This window comes from Mauremys reevesii, linkage group 5, assembly GCF_016161935.1.
Source record: "Mauremys reevesii isolate NIE-2019 linkage group 5, ASM1616193v1, whole genome shotgun sequence".
Lineage (NCBI taxonomy): Eukaryota > Metazoa > Chordata > Testudines > Geoemydidae > Mauremys > Mauremys reevesii.
Genome location: NC_052627.1, coordinates 131,278,740 through 131,297,688, shown reverse-complemented (window position 1 = coordinate 131,297,688; position 18,949 = coordinate 131,278,740). Strand labels below are relative to the sequence as shown.

Genomic DNA, 18,949 nt, shown 5'->3' with positions numbered 1-18,949 from the left:
TCAGCCCCCACTGAAATTAGCAGGAGATTTTTCAGCAAGATCTGTCAGCAAAATAACTGGAAGCAAATTTGTCCTTTTCCACCCACTCCACTTCCTGAAGATAAAAGTGAGCTTCTCATTGCCTATTCCAATTAAGAGTGCTGTGGTTGCTTCACTGGCCTGGGTGACAGGAGGTGGGGTTTTACTCCAGGCTCTGCTATAGCTGTGCTGTGTGACCTTGACCAAGGCATTGCACTGCGTGCCTCGGTTTCCCCTGTTGTGATCCTGACCATTCAAAGAGGGGACTGCAAGTTTAAAAAAGTTTGGGGGGACGGATAGCTCAGTGGTTTGAGCATTGACTTGCTAAACCCAGGGTTGTGAGTTCAATCCTTAAGGGGGCCACTTAGGGATCTGGGGCAAAAATTGGTCCTGCTAGTGAATGCAGGGGGCTGGACTCAATGACCTTTCAAGGTCCCTTCCAGTTCTAGGAGATTGGTATATCTCCAATTATTACCTTTTTTTAATACATTAAGGTTTGCTTACATGGGTGTCTTTATTTAAAATGAGTAGCCCCATTCACTAGCGTGGAGCTGCTCCCAACAGTCAGACCTGCAGGACTGGGAATAGGCACAATGAGTGAAAGCCACAAACACTGAGGAGGGAAGGGAGGGCAAGGGTTGCAGTAATAAGCAACCCTAATTAGCCACAGCTAATTTCCTTTTTTTCCCCTTTCTCAGCTCTTCCCCGGGTGAGTGGGGGTGAAAGGGCTTGAAGGTACCCCACAAGGAGGAATTCCCAAGTTCTCCTTCCTGGGTTCAAAGGGGTATTTTGCATTCGGGCAGTGCAAGTGGTTACCAAGCCAAGGTAAGAGGAAAGCTGTAACCTTGAGAGTGTAATACAAGGCTGGAGTGGCAAGCAGGGCCGTCCTTACCCAAACGCAAACTACACAGCTCCATAGGGCACCAGGAAATTTGGGGCACCAAATTGCCCCAAAATTCTAGGTACCCTACACAGCTGCATGCTGCTCCAGTGTCCAGCCTGATCCACTGGCTGGCTGAGCTGGCCAGGAAAGCTGCCCTTGCCCCTGCTCTGCCTCTTCCCCCAAATCCCCACCCAGGGCCGGCTCCAGACCCCAGCGCGCCAAGCGCGCGCTTGGGGTGGCGTCCTGCGGGGAGGGCGGCAGGCGGCTCCGGTGGACCTCCCGCAGGAATGCCTGCGGAAGGTCCGCTGGTCCCGCGGTTCCGGTGGACCTCCCGCAGACGTGCCTGCGGAGGGGCCGCTAGTCCCGCGGTTCCGGTGGAGCATCCGCAGGCATGCCTGCAGGAGGTCCACCGGAGCCGCAGGACCGGCGACCGGCTGAGCGTCCCCCGCGGCACGCCGCCCTGCTTGGGGTGGCGAAATTACTAGAGCCGCCCCTGCCCCCACCCCTGCTCAGCTTCAGCAACAGCCTCCACTGCACCTCTTCCCCTGAGCTACATCCCAGGGGACGGCAAGACAGGTTGCGCGTGCCCTGCACTCACCAGGCAGCGGGGAGTGGAGCAACCTGGACTCAGCCTGCTCCACTCTGCTGACGCTCAGCCGCACCACTGGTGAATGCTAGGGAGTTGTTCCCCCCGCTCCCCAAGTCCCAAGGCTGGGAGCCAGGGGAGCAGAGCAGAGCAGGCAGGGGCTGGGTCACTCCACTTCCCGCCACCCGTGAGTGTGGGGTTGGGCCCACCCTGCAATCACCAGGTGGCAGAAGTGGAGTGACCTAGCTCCAACCCACTCTGCTTCACTGGCTCGTGATGGGGCGGTTTCCTTCCTCCCCCCAGGAGGCTCCCTGTGGAGGCCTGGGACCACCCCACCCCCGCAGAAACCTGGAGCCAGCTCTCCCCCTGCTGTGTGGGGGCGGGGTTGCATAGGGCACCAAAATTTCTAGGGATGGCCCTGGTGGCAAGCCTCTCTCAACACCATGGCAACACTTCTGTCTCAAGCTAGATGAGAGCTATCACAATTGTCTTCTCGAGCTGGAACGTTCTCTTTCCAGCTCCAGTGCAGACACACCCCTGGGCCCCTCTGGACTCTCCTAGCCCCACCCAAATTCAGCCCATGGACTTTGTTCCACTCACCCAATGGATACACATCATCTTGGGTTGCCATGGTGGCTCAGATGCTGTCAGGGCAGGTCGAGTTCTGTGGATTCTGAGCTTTGCAGCTTCCTTATCTTGGGGAAATTAGACAGGAAACCAAGTTGACACATGTCCTGTTTGATTATATTGTATCAACCAACAGTACTGCACACAGAAAAACACCCTCTTCTGAGCGTGCCCTGCTCTCCTTCCTTCTAACCTACCACTTCTCCCAGCCCCATAAGCATTTACTTTGCTGAGTACCTATGGGGGAAACTGACCACAGTGCAGAGGGCCTAACACTACTTCACAGAATCACAGAAATGTGGAGTTGAAGGGATCTCAGAAGGTCAAACAATCCATCCCTATGCGCTGAGACAGGACCGAGTGCTCCTAGACCATCCCTGGCAGATGTTTGTCCACCCTGTTCTTAAACCCCCCAATAACAGGGATTCCACAGCCTCCCTAGGTCACCTGTTCCTGTGCTGAACCATCCTTAGAGTTAGAAAGTTTTCCTTAATATCTAACCTAAATCTCCCTTGCTGCCAACTAAGCCAATTCCTTCTTGTCCTACCCTTGGTGGACATGGGAACCAGTTGATCACAGTCCTCTTTATAAAAACCTTTTGCATATTTGCAGATTGTTATGTCCCCCCTCAGCTGTCTCTTCTCTGGAGAAAACATGCTCAGCTCTTTCAAACTTTCCTCACAGGTCATGTTGTCTAAACCTCTGATCACTTCTGTTGCTCTCCTCTGGACTCTGTACAATTTATCCTCATCTTTCTTGAAGCACAGCACCCAAACCTGGACACGGTTCTTCAGTGCCGAGTAGAGGAGAACAGTCACCTCCCATCTCTGTCCCACCCCACTCCTGTTAATACATCCCAGAATGGCATTTGCCTTTTTTCAACAGCATCACACTGTAGACTCACATTCCTTTTGTGGTCTGCCAGAAACCTCACACCCTTTTCTGCAGTGCTGCTGCCAAGCCAGTGAGTCCCTATACCTCTCCTGTGAGTAAGGACTTCCAACTATCTTTGCACCTTCCTTGTAGTTTTATCTGGACTATATTTCCTTAGTTCGAGTAGGAAAATGTCATGTGGGACTGTGTTGAAAGACTTACTAACTTCAAGCTACATCACATCCACCTCTTCCCCCCCATCCACTAGACTGGGTAACCAATCAAAGAAGGGAATTAAGTTTGTTTGGCATGACTTGTTCTTGACAAATCCATTTTGGTTATTACTTTTCACCTATTATCCTCTAGGTTTTAATACATTGGTAGTTTAATCATTTCTTCTAGTATCTTTCTGGGTATTGAAGTTGGGTTCTCTGGTCTATATTTCCCTAAGAGCTCCTTTTTACATTGTTTTGAACTTTGCCCTTGTTATGAACCTCACCCCATGAGTTCTGGAAGATAATTGCCAACGGTTCAGAGATTGCTTCAGTGAGTTTCTTAAGTACATTAGGGTGAATTTCATCAGGCCCTGCAGAGTTGCATAGATCTAACTTAGCTAAATATTCTTCATCTGTTATTTTCCCTATTCTGGCCAGTGTTCCTTCCCTCTTGTTAAAATTAACTGGTGTGAAGTATCTGGTCACAACTAACCTTTTTAATCCTGCATTCAGTAAAACTGAAGAGGTGCCCATACTGAGTGGCTGGTTGCTGATATTATGGTCAGAGATATCAGTGTCCTGGGGTTGTTAATGACTCTCAGGGCCGGCTTTAGGAAGTGCGGGGCCCAATTTGAACAGTTTTGACGGGGCCCCGGCAGGGATGACTTAAAAAAAAAAAACTTAAAAAAAACCACCTTTCATTTCTTACATGTATTATTTACTTTCCATGACTAGATACATAATAACAAAATTATATATTACTACATAATATTGTATGTGGCTCTTTTCTTACTCCCACTTGGGTACTTTCTACCAATATCTCTTGATCTCTTGCCCATATTGATAGAAGTCACCACATTCTAAAAGAATATTAATTATAGATTTTCACTTTCATATTAGGAAAATAATTTGTTTTGATAGTTGTACAACTGATTTTCTTCAATAATGTTTATTTTATGCCCCCTCCTTCCCCCCAGCGCCGCCCACCCCGCAGAAACAAACCCTCCTTCCTCAGCGCCACCCCATCAAAACAGCTGTGGGCCAAAGAGGAAGGTTTGAGGGGGAGGGGGGAGAAACGGCACACATAGGCAAAAAGAAGTATTCCATTCTATGCATCCGAAGAAAGCTCATGCTGAAATAAATTTGTTAGTCTCTAAGGTACCACAAGTACTCCTGTTCTTTTTGTAGATACAGACTAACACAGCTGCTACTCTGAAACCTGGCACACATAGGGTGACCAGATCACAGCAGTAAAATAGGACCCACCCCCTCCCCGCTCGGCCCCACCATCACACTCCTCTTCACCCCCTAGTCCCCCACTGACTTGCTGCGTCCCTCCTAGTCAGTCCCCCACCCACCACTCACCTCCTTTCACTTTCTCCCTCCCCTGCCAGAAACCCCCATGCCCGCCCCTAAACCCCCTGCTGGCTCATTGCTCACCTCTGTGCCCACCTGCCACTTGCCCACCCGCTCACCCCCGACTCGCTGCTGCATTCCCTTCCCCGCAGTATATAGCCTTATTCAAAGACCCAGGGGTCACTATATTACTGCACACAGCAGTCAATCAATGGAGTTGTAGATAAATCTCTGCATTATGCATTTTTGTATAACTTTTACATGACTTTGTATTGATATGTAATATGTTATAGCAGGCCCCTAAGGTAGTGTAATTAAGGTAAAAGAAAAATGTCTTTTTGCTAGAAGTAGAATAAGATCTTCTCTCCACTTTGTAATCAATTGCCCTATTGAATGAATGAATGAGGTGTGAATGAGGAAGGTGTGGAAGGCAGGCACCTCCAGACAGCTGCAACCCTTGGAGAGGGGCTGGGAGCCAGACCAAGGAGCTTTGCCCAGGGCTGAGTGGGACGGAGTTTGGGTGCTGGGTGCAGGCTCCGGGCTGGGGCACGGGGTGGGGTGCAGGAAGGGTGGAGGGGTGCAGGTTCTGGGAGGGAGTGCGGAGGGGTGGGTGCAGGCTTTGGGACAGAGTTTGGGGGCTGGAGGGGGGTGCTGGGGGGAAGGGACTGCCATGTGGCTTCCTTCCTCCCCTGTTGTCCCTCACCATAGCCTCAGTGGGGGATGGAGCTGCCCCTTGCCCAGTGTTTGCAGGAGTGGTGGCTGGGGGGAAACCCAGTCAAACTCTGGTTTTACTCTTTCGCTGATGGGTCACTTAAACCCCTTACAAACTCCTTCCCGTCTCTCTCACTCCCCTTTTCTACTGGGCTTGTTTGATCTTTTTGGTGGAGCCAGATGAAAACCACAAACCCCAATGAGAGCAACAGGCTGGAAGACTAGACTGAACCCACCACCCAGCCTAGTCCATCCCAGAGCCCAGGACTGAGGCCCAATGTCCCCCCAGCCACAGGGCACCTGCTTCCACTCCTGGCCTCTCCCAGCGCTGCCAATGATTCTGTGTGGCTGCATCGGGTGGGATTTCAAGCAGACCCCGCAAACCCCCGCTAAATTCACCCCTGTTTTGCGACCACTCTGCACCAAGAGCACCTACCTTCCCTGCCCTAAAGCTGCTGGATGGCTAGAAAGCTGAGCTGGGCATTTGATTGATCTAGAATATTATCACCCCCCCAAAAAAACCTTAATATCCACAAAGCTTGGGGGGGGGGCTATTCCCCCCCACCAAGCCGGTCTATTTCATTGTTGCAGGGCAAACGAAGGAGCCATAGTTTAATGGAAATATTCATCCCCTACAGCGGTCTTGCAGCAGGGAAAGCAGAGTTGATGGGAAGGGAACTGGTTTGGACAGGAGCCCCCGTCCTCCTCCTTTGCAAATAATTTGGAGAGGGGAATCTGATCACTCAGTGCCTCAGTTTCCCCTCCTGCGGGGGGGGGGGGGAGAGATAAAAGTCTCAGCCTGCCCTGTTGCAGACCTTTCGCATTCTCCCCTCTTGATGTATTTGATTTCCTCCTCCAAACCTCCCTCTCTCTCTCACCTGGAGTTCACAGCACTAAGTACCGGCTCGGGGCTTTTTTCCTGGGTTACATGATCCCAACTTTAGTTTTGAAACGGACACAGGCAGGCACCGACTCACCCTCAAGCAGCAACACCACGTAAACCACAAAACCAGCCCAATATTACAACCCTATGGGGAATCGCAGGGTCAGACACTCGCCGCTGGAAGCCCCAGCAGCTGCTCAGGTGAGTGAGGTGCACTGCAGAGATTCCTGTCTGCCACAGACCAGAAGCTCCCTTGGCGTCTCCTCCAGGTGAGTGCTGGGGGAGGGGAAGGAAGGCTGCAATGCACATGTGCCTTCTCCCCCCTCCTGACCTGCAAGTACAGCCAGGGGCCCCCTCTGCCTCAGCCGGCCAGCGTCTCTAGTTGCCTAGCAACAGCTGCTGCTTCCGGGAGACGCAGAGCTTTGCTTCCGGGAGAGACGCTGCAGAGCGGGGCCCTGTCAGGGGCGGGGCCCAATTCAGGGGAATCGGGCAAATCGGCTTAAGGCCGGCCCTGATGACTCTTGCTGTAAGCAGTTATCTAAGATGGTGCAGCTGTAATGCCGAAGTCACTTTCTGAGCTGTGGCTCTTCTTAACAGAAACAAACAGAAGAACAGATCTTCATCCAGCTCACAGTGTGGCTCCCTATGCGTGAGATGGTGATGTCCAAGTCTCAGCTGTGATTGTAGCTCTTGTCTGCAGCTGTCGTCTTGGAGACGCAGACAGAACATCAGTCCCGTTCCAGGTGGTGCCGTAGTAACAGGGTTAACACAGGAAGAAGATGGAAGAGGCGGCTAATGACTATCCGTGCTTGATGGTGTCAGAGAGCGGGATGTGGGTGGTCATGTCTAGTGGTCAGAGCAGGACCTGCAGCCAAGAACCAGAGCTGTGGGTCAGAGCCAGGGGCCAAATGCCAGCACCCAGGGTCAGAGCCAGGGGCAGCAGCCAGGAGTCGAAATCCAGGGTCAGAATCGAGGTCGGAGCCAAAGCTGGAGATGAGGAATCGGAGCTGAGGGTCAGAACCAGGTTACCTGGAGAGAGGCAAGGCAGGAGCCGGGCTGCACCAAGGCCGGAGCTACCATAGCTGTGGGCAAAAGCTTTGAGCAGCTACTGAACTGCTGCTGCTGGGCTTAAGAGCCTGTCTGCTGACCCTTCCCACCAATCAGGCAGCTTGGTACAGGCCAGCTGCACTCGTTAGGTTGCCTGGAGACTGGCTCTGCTGCAGGCCCTGATTCCCGACAGATGATCCTTGTCTATGGTCCCATAAGGCAGGTTCTTCAAGGGAGGGACTCCTCAGGACTTGGGACTCTCCAGTCCTCCCATCCAGGTGTCCATGAGCTCAAGGTGAAGAGAGGCAAAGAAATACACTCAAGCTCCTCCTCCTATGATCACTCTCATGTGTGGGTCTTACCAGGTCCCCTTTTCTTGTGGCCCCTCCTAGCGGAACAGCTCTGGTCCAATCAGTGTCACAAACGTGCTTCTTCCAAATACATCAACCTTCCACTGAGGAAAAACACTGCCCACACAAGTGGGTTTTGCCCATATAAAGTCAGTTTCTGCTCAGTGAATTCCCCTTTCTCAGGTAGTTTGCTCTGTCCTGTCCGGATTGTGGTGAGCAGTGGGGTGTGGTTACCTGCCTTATTTCCTCCTCTGTCTGCTTTAGAACAACACATTCCCTGTGACTAAAGACATTTCTTTGCTCTCCTGTTTGCCATTGGCCAGTGGAGTCTATGATGATGTGGGCTGGGGTCATTAACTGGGGCCCCATTATACTGTCCTGACAACCAAGACTTCATTCTCCAAAGCTTCCTCATTCGACTGCTTTCCTGAAGACAAGCGTAAACTCAGCTGTCCCTGCCTGAATGAGAGTCGGCAAAGCTGTTCTGAGCACGCGCCCTTAAGGGTTGGATTCACAATCACAAGTTACCAATGTAGGACTACAGATATTCCCAGATCCCCAACTGGTGTAAATCGGCATCGGTCCAAAGGAGTCCACACCCCCATTTACACCAACTGAGGATCTGGCCTTATTTTATGAACGGCCAACTATTGAGGGGTGGTGTTATGCCCAAAACTAGCCCATGGCTCATAAATGGGGAGTTTATCGAGAATGAGGAAGCTCGTCAGAAACGACCCGACGTCTACACTGACGAAAGTGAGCTCAGACTCAGTGTTGAGGCTGCTGGAACCAGACCACCAAGCCAAGGAGGGAGGCTAATCCCAGATACCAAGAGCTAGTGAGGCTCCCTGCTTACCCCTGGCTGGGTTACACATCCCCATACGCCACAGGCTGCGCACTGCGACCTGAACGCTGCTTCCTCCCCAGCTCAGTTCTTCCCCGGCTCTAGTGGCTGTGGCTGTTTGGTGCTGTAGATGGTTCTGTTGGCAGAGTCGCTTGGTGAAGGGCTGAGTGCACACGGCTGACGACAGGCTGGCGTTCCTGGGGGGGCAGAGCTCAGCTTGCAGTGTGTGGCGCAGTAGCCAGGGTAACGGTGCAGCCTGCCTGGAGTGGAGAAGTTGAAGGCATGTGCTGGTCGCTGGCTGAACTTTTTATTTCCTGATTTTGGGGATTTCATTCCTAAGTGTTTTTCATGTTTCACTGGAGGTTGAAGTGTGGGGAGGGGGAGAAGAACAGCTGTTGATGGAGAATGCTTGATGCAGAAGCTGCACTAGTTCTTCTCTGCTGGAGGAGACACTCTGGCAGAAAAGCAGCCCCAAACAGAGAAGATTTTATATGCTCCCACCCCCACAATCAGGCTTGGGTGAACCCACTTCCCCCATCAATCAGGTTTTGAGCACCCAGCCTCCAATCACCCAGTGACGTTTGTGCACCCCTGGCCTCCATCCATAAGGTTTCCGTGCACAGTTCCTGTTACAGCCAGTGAGAGTGAACAGGGAATAGCAATCGTGATATTTGCAATATGCCCTGCGGTCTGAGCCTCTGACCCACTCCGCTCCCTTTGTACGGACACTGACTGCATGTCCCCCAGGGAGGGGAGGCCCCAGTAGGGTGGGGCCAGTGTAGCTAGACTCTGAGGCAGCCTCTCCTCCAGCTCCAGCATAGGAGGCAGGGCAGGGACAGGCTGTAGCGATCATCATCAACCACTGATGTTTTAATCAGCCCATCCAGGCTGCTCCAGCCCCCAACAAGGCTGGTGTAGTACTTGCCAATGAGGTTCCCTGAGGGCCCCATACCCAGATGGGGCACAGCAGAGATTGGGGGCTAAAGCTGTTTAATTACATTTCAGCCTGTAATTTCCCAAGAATTTCAAATCTGGATAAATGCTCTAGTCGGCTCCTGAGCAACTGGGGGATGGAAACAAAGCAATGGGATTAGACGTATACATCAGTCATGGGAAAATACTCACTCGGGTCTGACAAGAATCTAGGCAGTTTGTACGCAGCTGTCCATTTAGTGGGGTCATTAGGCTGCTGGAGGATTCCAGGGACACGGTAGAATGGTCCCACCCCCAAGTGCAGCAGACTTTGTGCTATTGAGGAGGATGAAAGTTTCAGGGAAGGAGAACATCAAACTGGAACAGGGGGAAATGATCCCATAGTTGGGACCCTTCTTACAGAGGATGCCATGGTATCCTCTCAGACTGCGGATCCTCTCCAGGGGAGGGAACTCCAGTTGTTAGGAAGAGGCAGGTAATAGTAATAGTGATAAGATACAGGTAGGAGCTGATGAGAAACAGTCAAATGAAAAAGAGTCCCATTCAATTACATCATGTAATGGCAGACAGCTAAAAATTGACAAATTTTTAAAGTGCTTATATACCAGTGCTACAAGTCTTAATAATAAGATAGGTGAACTAGAGTGTGTCGTATTACATGAGGTTATATGAACTAGTTACATGAACTAGAGTGTGTCGTATTACATGAGGTTAATAGGCATCACGGAAACTTGGTGGAATGAGGATAAACAATGGGACACAATAATACCAGGGTACAAAATATATTGGAGGGACAGAACAGGTCATGCTGGTGGGGGAGTGGCACTAGAAAGCATTGAGTCAAATGAATTAAAAATCTTAAATGAACCAAACTGTATGATGGAACCTCTATGGATAGTAATTCCATGCTAGAATAATAATATAGCAGTAGGGGTATTCTACCAGCCACCTGACCAGCATGGTGATAGTGACTGTGAAATGCTCAGGGAGATTAGAGAGGCTATAACAATAAAAAACTGAATAATAATGGGGGATTTCAACTAGCTCCATATTGACTTGATACATGTTACCTCAGGCCGGGATGCAGAGATAAAGTTAAGCCTAAGTGGAGCACAGGATCTGGCCCAAGAGGTGAATATAGCTGAACTGCTGGTAATAGTGACCATAATATAATTAAATGTAACATCCCTGGAAGGGGGAACTCCACAGCAGCCCACCACGGGAGCATTTAATTTCAGAAAGGGGAATTACACAAAAAGGAGGAAGCTAGTTAAAGAGAAATTAACAGGTACAACACCAAAAGTGAAGTCTCTACAAGCTGCACCTTCATAGAGGCTCAATTTAAATGTATACTCCAAAATAAAAAAAAAAACATAATAAGAGAACCAAAAAAGTGCCACCATGGCTAAACGACAAACTAAAAGAGGCAAAAAGGCATCCTTTAAAAAGTAGAAGTTAAGTCCTATTGAGGAAAATAGAAAGGAGCATAAACTCTGGCAAGTGAAATGTAAAACTATAATTAGGAAGGCCAAAAAAGAATTTGAAGAACAGCTAGCCAAAGACTCAGAAAGTCAGAGCAACACATTTTTTAAGTATAACAAAAGCAGGAAGCCTGCTAAACAACCAGTGAGGACACTGCACAATCGAGATGCTACAGGCTGTTTATTCGCTCAGCACACTATGGTTAGCGGGGGTGTATTTTACAGGGGAGGACATGCAGTGAAGGGGGCAGCTTGGTAAGGAACAACACACAGAAGTTTCACATGTCTGTTGGTCATAGATGAAACTAGTTTTCAAAGCCTCACGGAGAAGCAGTGCACCTCTATGTGCTCTTCTTATTGACCTGGTGTTTGGCTGCTCAAAATTGGCTGCCAGGCAATCTGCCTGCACCCCCGCACCCTGCCGGAAACTTAGAATAATAGAATACCAGGGTTGGAAGGGACCTCAGGAGGTCATCTAGTCCAACCCCCTGCTCAAAGCAGGACCAATCCCCAACTAAATCATCCCAGCCAGGGCTTTTCTCCCTTTGTTTCACAGATATTATGGAGCACACAGCAAGCAGCAACAACAATGGGAATATTGCTTTCACTGAGGTCTAACCTAGTAAGCAAACCACGGCAGCAGGCTTTTAAAAGTCCAAAGGCACATTCCACCACTGTTCTGCACTGCTCGGCCTATGGTTGAACTGCTCCTTACTTCTGTCCAGGCTGCCTGTGTCTGGCTTCATGAGCCATGGGAGCAAGGGGTAGGCTGGGTGTCAAAGGATAATGATTGGCATTTCAACATCAACAACAGTTATTTTGCACTCTGGAAAGAAAGTTCCTGCTTGCAGCTTTCTGAAGAGACCGGAGTTCCTAAAGATGCGGGTGTCATGTCCCTTTCCCGAATATTCCACACTGATGTCGGTGAAATGGCCCTTTTGATCCACCAGCACTTGCAACACCTTTGAGAAGTATCCCATTCGGTTTATGTTCTCTTTGGCAAGGTGGTCTGGTGCCAAGATAGGAATATGCATTCCGTCTATTGTCCCACCATAGTTAGGGAACCTAATTGTGGCAAAACCATCCACTATATCCTGCATGTTTCCCAGAGTCACTACCCTTCTTAGCAGAAGTATATTGATTGCCTTAGCAATTTGAATCACAGCAGATCCTAAGGAAGATTTACCCACTCCAAATTGATTCCCCACTGACCGATAGCAGTCTTGCATCGCAAGCTTCCGCAGAGCTATCGCCACTCACTTCTCAACTGTCAGAGCAGGTCTCATTTTGGTATTGCTGCGCTTCAGGGCTGGCAAAAGCTCTTCGCACAGTTCCATGAAAGTGGCCTTACACATTCGAAAGTTCTGCAGCCCCTGCTCATCATCCCAAAGCTGCATAACAATGCAGCCCCACCAGTCAGTGCTTGTTTCTGGGCCTAAAAGCAGCAGCGTAGCTAGTGGGGTGCAGAGGAAGCAGCTGCTTCCCTTCAGCACATTTTCAAAAAAAAACCACGCCTTAGGTGGGGTTACCATGGTGCCAGGGGCGGGCCCCACACTCTGTTCTGAAGCTTGGCCTGCCTGGCGTCCCCCAGCTTGCTGCATACCCCGCCCCTGCCCAATCAGCTGTGTCTCCCAGCAGGAGGGAGACAGCTGATCCTGTGACGGGGAAGGGAGGGGAGGTAAAGAACTGAGCTCCAGCAAGCTAGGCTCCTGCAGACAGGCTTTGCTGGCTTCCCCTAGTGTACTGCATAAACCCTGCCCCCTCCCTGCCTTGCTGATTAGCTGTCTCCCAGCAGGAGAGAGGCAGCTAATCAGTGAGGGGAAAGAACTGAGCTCCAGCAAGCTGGGCTCCTGGGGAGGAGGAGAGGCTGGGGCCTTGGGGAAGAAGGGGGTCGGTCGAGGCATGCCCCTATAGGGGGCAGGGGCACCCACCAGTCAACTGTTTATGGGGACCGTGGGGGCCCATGAGCCATCAGCTGTTCGGTGGGGGCAGGGGCAGTAGGGTAGCTGGGTAGGGGAATGCGAGTGCTCGCTGTTTAGCTGGTTTTTGGCCACCAGCCAATCAGTGAGGGGAACTGCTCCTGGAGCAAGGGGCTGAGCAGCTGAGAGACCCCACCTCCTTCTCCTACCTGCTTCTTGTGGCACTGTGGTAGGTGCTTTCTCTGGCTCTGCAGCAGCAGCTCCTAACCTCTCACCCAATTAAAGGCAGCCAGTAGCAGCAGCTGGTAAGTGTATTTCAAAGGGGGTCTTTCTTGTGGTGAGGGTGGCTTGGGGGGACTGGAAACCTTCCAGGTAGCTGTGAGAGCCAGCATCTGGCTGCTGGTGGGATGGCCATCTGTGTGGTGGGGGGCAGGGCGCTCAGCCAGAGGCATCTCCAAAAACATCCCCTACACTCAGGCAGCTGGACCAGGACAGGCATTGTGGGGGGGAGGCACGTCTCCTGTGGGGTGTGGTGTCCCTGCTTGCCCTCCCTGCCCAGGCAGAGACGCCTGCCTCTCAGAGACAGTGGCCATGTAGTGTGCTTGGTTCCCCCCCACCCCGGCATCTGGGTGACTGCCTCTTAGGGGGTGAGGGGTGGAAGGGAAGAGGCAGTGGGGAAGGGATAGGGGTTGGGGGGGTAGGAGAGGAAAACTGAGACTATCAGGAGAAATCTTCATAGCAGTACAATCTCTGCCTTGGGGGTGTGGATGGAATTGTCTCCCAAGGGAAGGCTGGAACGAACTATCTGCTGTTGCAGTATGTGTTTAGTTTAGTCCATGTGCTCTGGCAAACACAAGTCCAGGCACCATGTTGGGGGGCAGGGAGAGGTAGCCTGATTTTCTCTCTCCTATCAGAGGAAACCTGAATTGTCTCCTAAGGGAAGGGCTTGTGATCATGTTGGGGGGAGGGGGAGGCATTGCTGAGTCCCAGGGTTGAGTAATTCTCTGGTGATGGTGGTCGTTAAGTTACTAATTGTCATTCACTTGCTGCACACAATGGCTGGTGATGGTTGTTTAACATCCACCCAGCCATTTGGTCAATGCCTTGTTTCTTGGGAGTTGCCTTCTGTAACTTCTCTAATTTCATCCCACTCTCCTGTGAGTACAAATTCTGGTTCTAAGGACCTGGTGCCTGGATCCCATATTGCCTTGCACTGGGATTAGGAATTAGTGCCCTGACATGCAACTCCTCCTATTGTGCCAATGTAGATCCTGCTGTTAGTACAGCTATTTGCAGGTGCCCTTGTGTTTAGCTGAAACTTTGGATTTAGCTTAGTGGGGATGGACTCAGAGACTGAGCGCTAAACTGACACTACTATCCTGCTGTGTGGATCCCAGTGTGCTTGTACTGTGAATTTTTGGCATGCACATGTGGCTGTATTTATCTCATTGTGCTGATAGTGCTGCTTCCTTGGTGTGATTATGACATTATGCTAAAGTGAATCGTGAAAATAGTGTCCTGGTGTGACAATGGTCACTCTGTGCTGATCATGTGAATCTTGCATTTTTGTAGGCTGGGTTGGTGTAGCCCTGTTGTTCCCAGGAAATTAGAGCCACAAGGTGGGTGAGGTGAGGTAATATCTTTTATTGGAGCAACTTTTGTTGGTGAGAGAGAGAGAAACAAGCCTGCTCACTATAAAAGAGAGGGGACAGCCCTGGTGGAGTGAGCCATAATAGTAGATGGAGGAACCTTTGCCAAGTCATAACAAGTGTAAATACACGTCATGAAGGCTGCCCTGGCTCCTGGACAGCGCTGCAGTGGCGTGGCTCCAGCGGGACCGGGGCTCGCAGCTCCGCCCCCTTACCATGCGGTTCTGACTCAGTGGGAGGAGCTCAGGCCCTGCCGGAGCCACACCGCTGCAGTGCTGTCCAGGGCCGCTCCTGATGTGGTGCGCTGAGGCGATGGGGGAAGGCAGATGTGGGGCCGGGGGCCCTGCAGGGCCTTGGGCAAATTGCCCCACTTGCCCCATCATCTGGGTGGCTCCTGGTCAGGAGAGGATGAGGAAGACGCTACCGGCAGGAGTGGTTCCATGGCGGCTTCTGGATTTTCCGGGACTGGTTCATCCCGAGCCCCAGGTGTAACCTCCGCTGGGGGTGGGGTTGGATCTGGGTTTTGCGAGGGATCCTGAGGTGGAGCAGTGCCGAGATGGGGTGCGGTGCCACGACATAGAGTGGTACCACTATGTAGAGCAGTGCTGGTCCGTCGAGCGACGACTGGGGAATGCAGTCTGAGGTCGATGCGAGCGCTGCTGCGAGGTCACAGATTGGGATCTGAACCTTGAGCAGGATCCATGACTTGTTAGCTGATGACCACCTCAAACGGAAACAGCTCCAAGGGTCGGGGCTGAGAGACTGGTGCCGCGAGTCAGACCAGTGCCACGAGTCAGACAGGCACGGGGCATATGTACAGCACCGGGACTCGGAGCGATGCAGAGATCCTGGTCGGGGGGTAGATGGCCCAAACATAGTGGGTTTGTCTCTTGAAGGTGCTGGGCTTTGGGGTAATGGAGGCCTCGAGACTGGAGACTTGGGAGCCATCATTTCTATAAGCCCCCTAGCGGCCTGAGACGTGTCTGGTGGAGGGTGGCATCACCTCCTCCACCTGCGGCTGTGGGGAGTCCAGGAGTGCTGGGCTTCCTGGGGAGACGGGAGCCCATGGGGGCTGAGGCTAACCAGAGGGTCTGTCGGCCGTAGGCCCATGCACTGCAGCGTGCCCTGCCGAGGCTACGGTTCCTGAATCAGGCCATTGTGGAGGCTTGTCCTTGGCCTGCTTCTTGTGGGCAACTGGCGAGTGGGAGCGGTGCAGAGCAGAACACTTCTGGGCCCTGGGAGACCGCTGACCCCTGGGAGTGCTGCTGGCGGCACCGCTGGAGGGGTGCTCCGCAACGAAGCACTCGGGGCCGGGTCCTGCTGCAGACAGAGGGCTGACTCCATGAGTTGTTGTTTTAAATGAGTGTTCCTCTCCTTTCTAGCGTGAGGTTTGAAGGCCTTGCAGATCTTGCACTTATCTGCCTGATGGGCTTCTCCCAGACACCAGAGACAGGAGTCATGGGGGTTGCCCGTAGGCATAGGCTTGGCAGGAGCTATAGGGTTTGAAGCCCTGGGACTGCATGCCCTGGAGCCCCAAGGGGCACTCATTGAAGGGGAACCCCCCCCACCAACCACTAAAGACTGCAATTAACAACTAGAAGAGAACAATTAACTAACAATGGGTAACTATATACAAAGATAAGCAGAAGAGCCAGGGATTAGTGGACCACTTGCAAGCAAGAAACCACTGTTCGAACAACCATCACAGGCAGTAAGAGGGAACTGAAGGGAGGTTGGGCCAGCAGGGTCGTATATAGAGCGCCATACCGGTGCCACTCCAGGGGGCTCCCCAGCTGGTCTGACGGGTAGCTGCTAGGGAAAAGTTTCCGACAGCCGTGCACGCAGCGCATGCGCACACCTAACTGGAATTGATATCAGCAAGCACTCAAAGAAGAACTCATTGATCCCAATGAAGGAAAATCACTATATAAATGGGGTGCCATGAAACTCTGGGTTCGTTCTTCCACGACTTCCCCAGAGCATTATGTTGCAACCGACAGAACCCGGCTCCTACTTACCTGTGATCAACCTAGCTGGCCACTAGATTGATCCGGAGTCTGGACTGATAACTATAACATTGACTGGTGGGATAGTGTGTGTGTGGTGTGTGATTGAATGCGTATGTTAATTGTTGTATCTTCAATAAACGTGGCGTACTGCCTTTTCCCCTGAAAAAGATCTCATGTGCTTCTTATAAGCATAACACCATGGGGCGTGGTTCATAGCGGATGGAAAGATGGGAAAACCTGGGTATGAACGTAGAAGTGACTCTACGGTGCAGAGATACTCACGTTGACTTGATCCTTGCAGATGTCCTTGGCCTCTTCCAATGCAATCAGCACAAAAGCCATTAAAGAGACATCAGGCTCAGCCCCCTTGTACCCTCCCTAAAGGGGAGCAAAGGACAGATTTGGGATAAGAAAGTCCCCCGAGTACCATGAAAAGGAAGAATTAATCCCAGGACCTCAGCATAGGAAAGTATAGCAGAACACATGCTTCCTAGAAAGCTACCCAAGAATGGACTCTCAGTCATGGCCAGACCTATAGCTGGGCCAGGTTCTGATCTCAGTTACTGTTACTCCTTTGTCAGTGTGGAGGAACTCCATCCAAGTCAATAGAGATGCTTCGTATTAAACCAGTGTGAGAGAATTTAGCTCACCAGGCCGGTGCTCAGGTCCTGCCACTAGCTCCCAGGCAGCTTCCCGTGCGTTAATGGATCAAGCCCCAGTGACATCAAAAACCAAACGTTGGCCTGTGAAGCACCAAGACAGCTGTGCTCCTCTGAGGCAATGCAAGTCACTAAGCCCAGGACGAAGCGCATGAGAGGTGTGGACAAGGCATTCTCAGTTGAGGGGAGCTGGCTGGGGAACCAATGCCCAGGGGAGATCAGGCCAGGCCAGAGTCTAAGCATCTTTAGTAAATGCTGCAAAACTATCCCCTTCGGAGATGTCTTTCAATCATGAGAACAACAGTCATGGCACTAACCCCACCCCCTTCTATCTAATAAACCCTGATATAGACACCTCCTAAACCCAGACATGGACACTCCCTTCTGCCCTAAACCCTAACACTGAGATCCCTAACACAGAGACCCCTTAAACCCAGACACTGACATCCCTAAACCCCAGGGGTGCTGGAACAATTTTTATAGTGGGGATGCTGAGAGCCATTGAACCAAACTGTAACCCTGTATATAATGGAAACCACTTCAAGCCAGGGGTTGTTGCAGCACCCCAGGCACCCCTAGTTCCAGCACCTCTGCTAAACCTGACACCCCTTCAATCCCTAAACCCTAACACTGAGATCCCTAAACCCCACCCTGAGACCCCTAAAATCTAACACTGATGCCTCCTAAATCCTGACACCAACACCCCCTTCTACACCTTAAACCCTGACACTGAAACCCCCAAGCCTTGACACTGACAACCCCTTCTACCCTAAACGCTAACACTGACACCCCCAAAAGCCTGACACTGACACCCTCTTTTACCTAATAAACCCTAACACTGACATGCTCTAAACCCTGGCACCCCTAATCCCAACCCTGGCACCCCTAACTCCAACAATGACCCCCCCTTTCAGTCCTAAACCCCGAACAACAACAAAACCAAAAATGATCTACCCCAGCAGAATGTTTACCCCCAAAAAGGGAGAAGTGCCAAAGACTCCATGAAGTCCACTAAGGACTAAATAGATACATTCTGGTCCATTGGGCCTGAATCTCCATGCACTGCTGCCCATGTAACTGCACCGGGAGAGAAAGAGGAGATCAGGCTGCGTGAGCACAGACTTTGGGATGTAGCCCAGTAAGACGTCCCTTTGAATTATGAACCAACAAGTTGCTGTGATGATTGAAGTGGGTAGTGACTGGTGTGTAAAAGTCAAAGGAAACACGTACAACCATCTCTCCGTGGATTTCGGGGGCATCTTCTTGGAAGACCCCATCCAGTTTCTGCTTTTCCAGGATCAGGATTTTTCCAGGATTCTATCTCCTGACTGATCGTGCTGGGGGCTCTGCCTGTCTCCAGCACTCAGGACCCTGAGCTACCACCATCATCTGGGAACCCTGACCAGTTCAAGCCTCATGGAGTGGGTGAGATCCATCTCTCTCTCTGTTTTCTTTCCTACCTCAGGTATTAACCTTTAAAATGTAACTGTTATGTTTGTTTAGCCCTCCTGGTGTGGTTATCACTATGATTCAATAAATGACTTTTATGGTTCAGCTGGTTGCTTTTCTCTCTGAATTTTACTCTTTTTAGCTTCCCCCATTTACTCTGCAGCGACGCTTCTTGTACCTAAGCTAAAGATCCCTGTAGTGCCCCAAAATACTGTGGGGTTTGCTCATCAAGTGGGTTACTACCAGTACAATTGTAATGTGAATGTGTGATAGGGATGTGTTAAACTTGGGGAACATTGGTGGGGGGGGAGCAGCTGAAAGTGCGGCTCAATCCAGCCTATTGAGACCAGGAGCACATAAGGGTACCAGCTTGAAAGTGCTGCTTAACCCAGCCCACTGAGTACAGGAACACATGAGGGGATCAGCTGGAGAGTGCTGATTGACCTGGTCCTCTCAG

The 18,949-nt window shown here is 51.3% G+C and overlaps 1 protein-coding gene and 1 long non-coding RNA gene across 2 annotated transcripts in view; one reads left to right on the top strand and one right to left on the bottom strand.

Moving 5' to 3' along the window:
• The window catches only part of LOC120406881 (maestro heat-like repeat-containing protein family member 2A), a 282,231-nt gene that overhangs the window by 170,763 nt on the left and 92,519 nt on the right, over positions 1-18,949 (top strand). The window lies entirely within an intron of this gene.
• LOC120407109 lies at positions 526-7,248 on the bottom strand. The gene is made up of 4 exons (XR_005599795.1): positions 6,247-7,248; positions 3,696-3,867; positions 2,088-2,182; positions 526-596 (listed from the first exon to the last, which is right to left on the bottom strand). It is a non-coding gene; the product is annotated as an uncharacterized LOC120407109 (long non-coding RNA).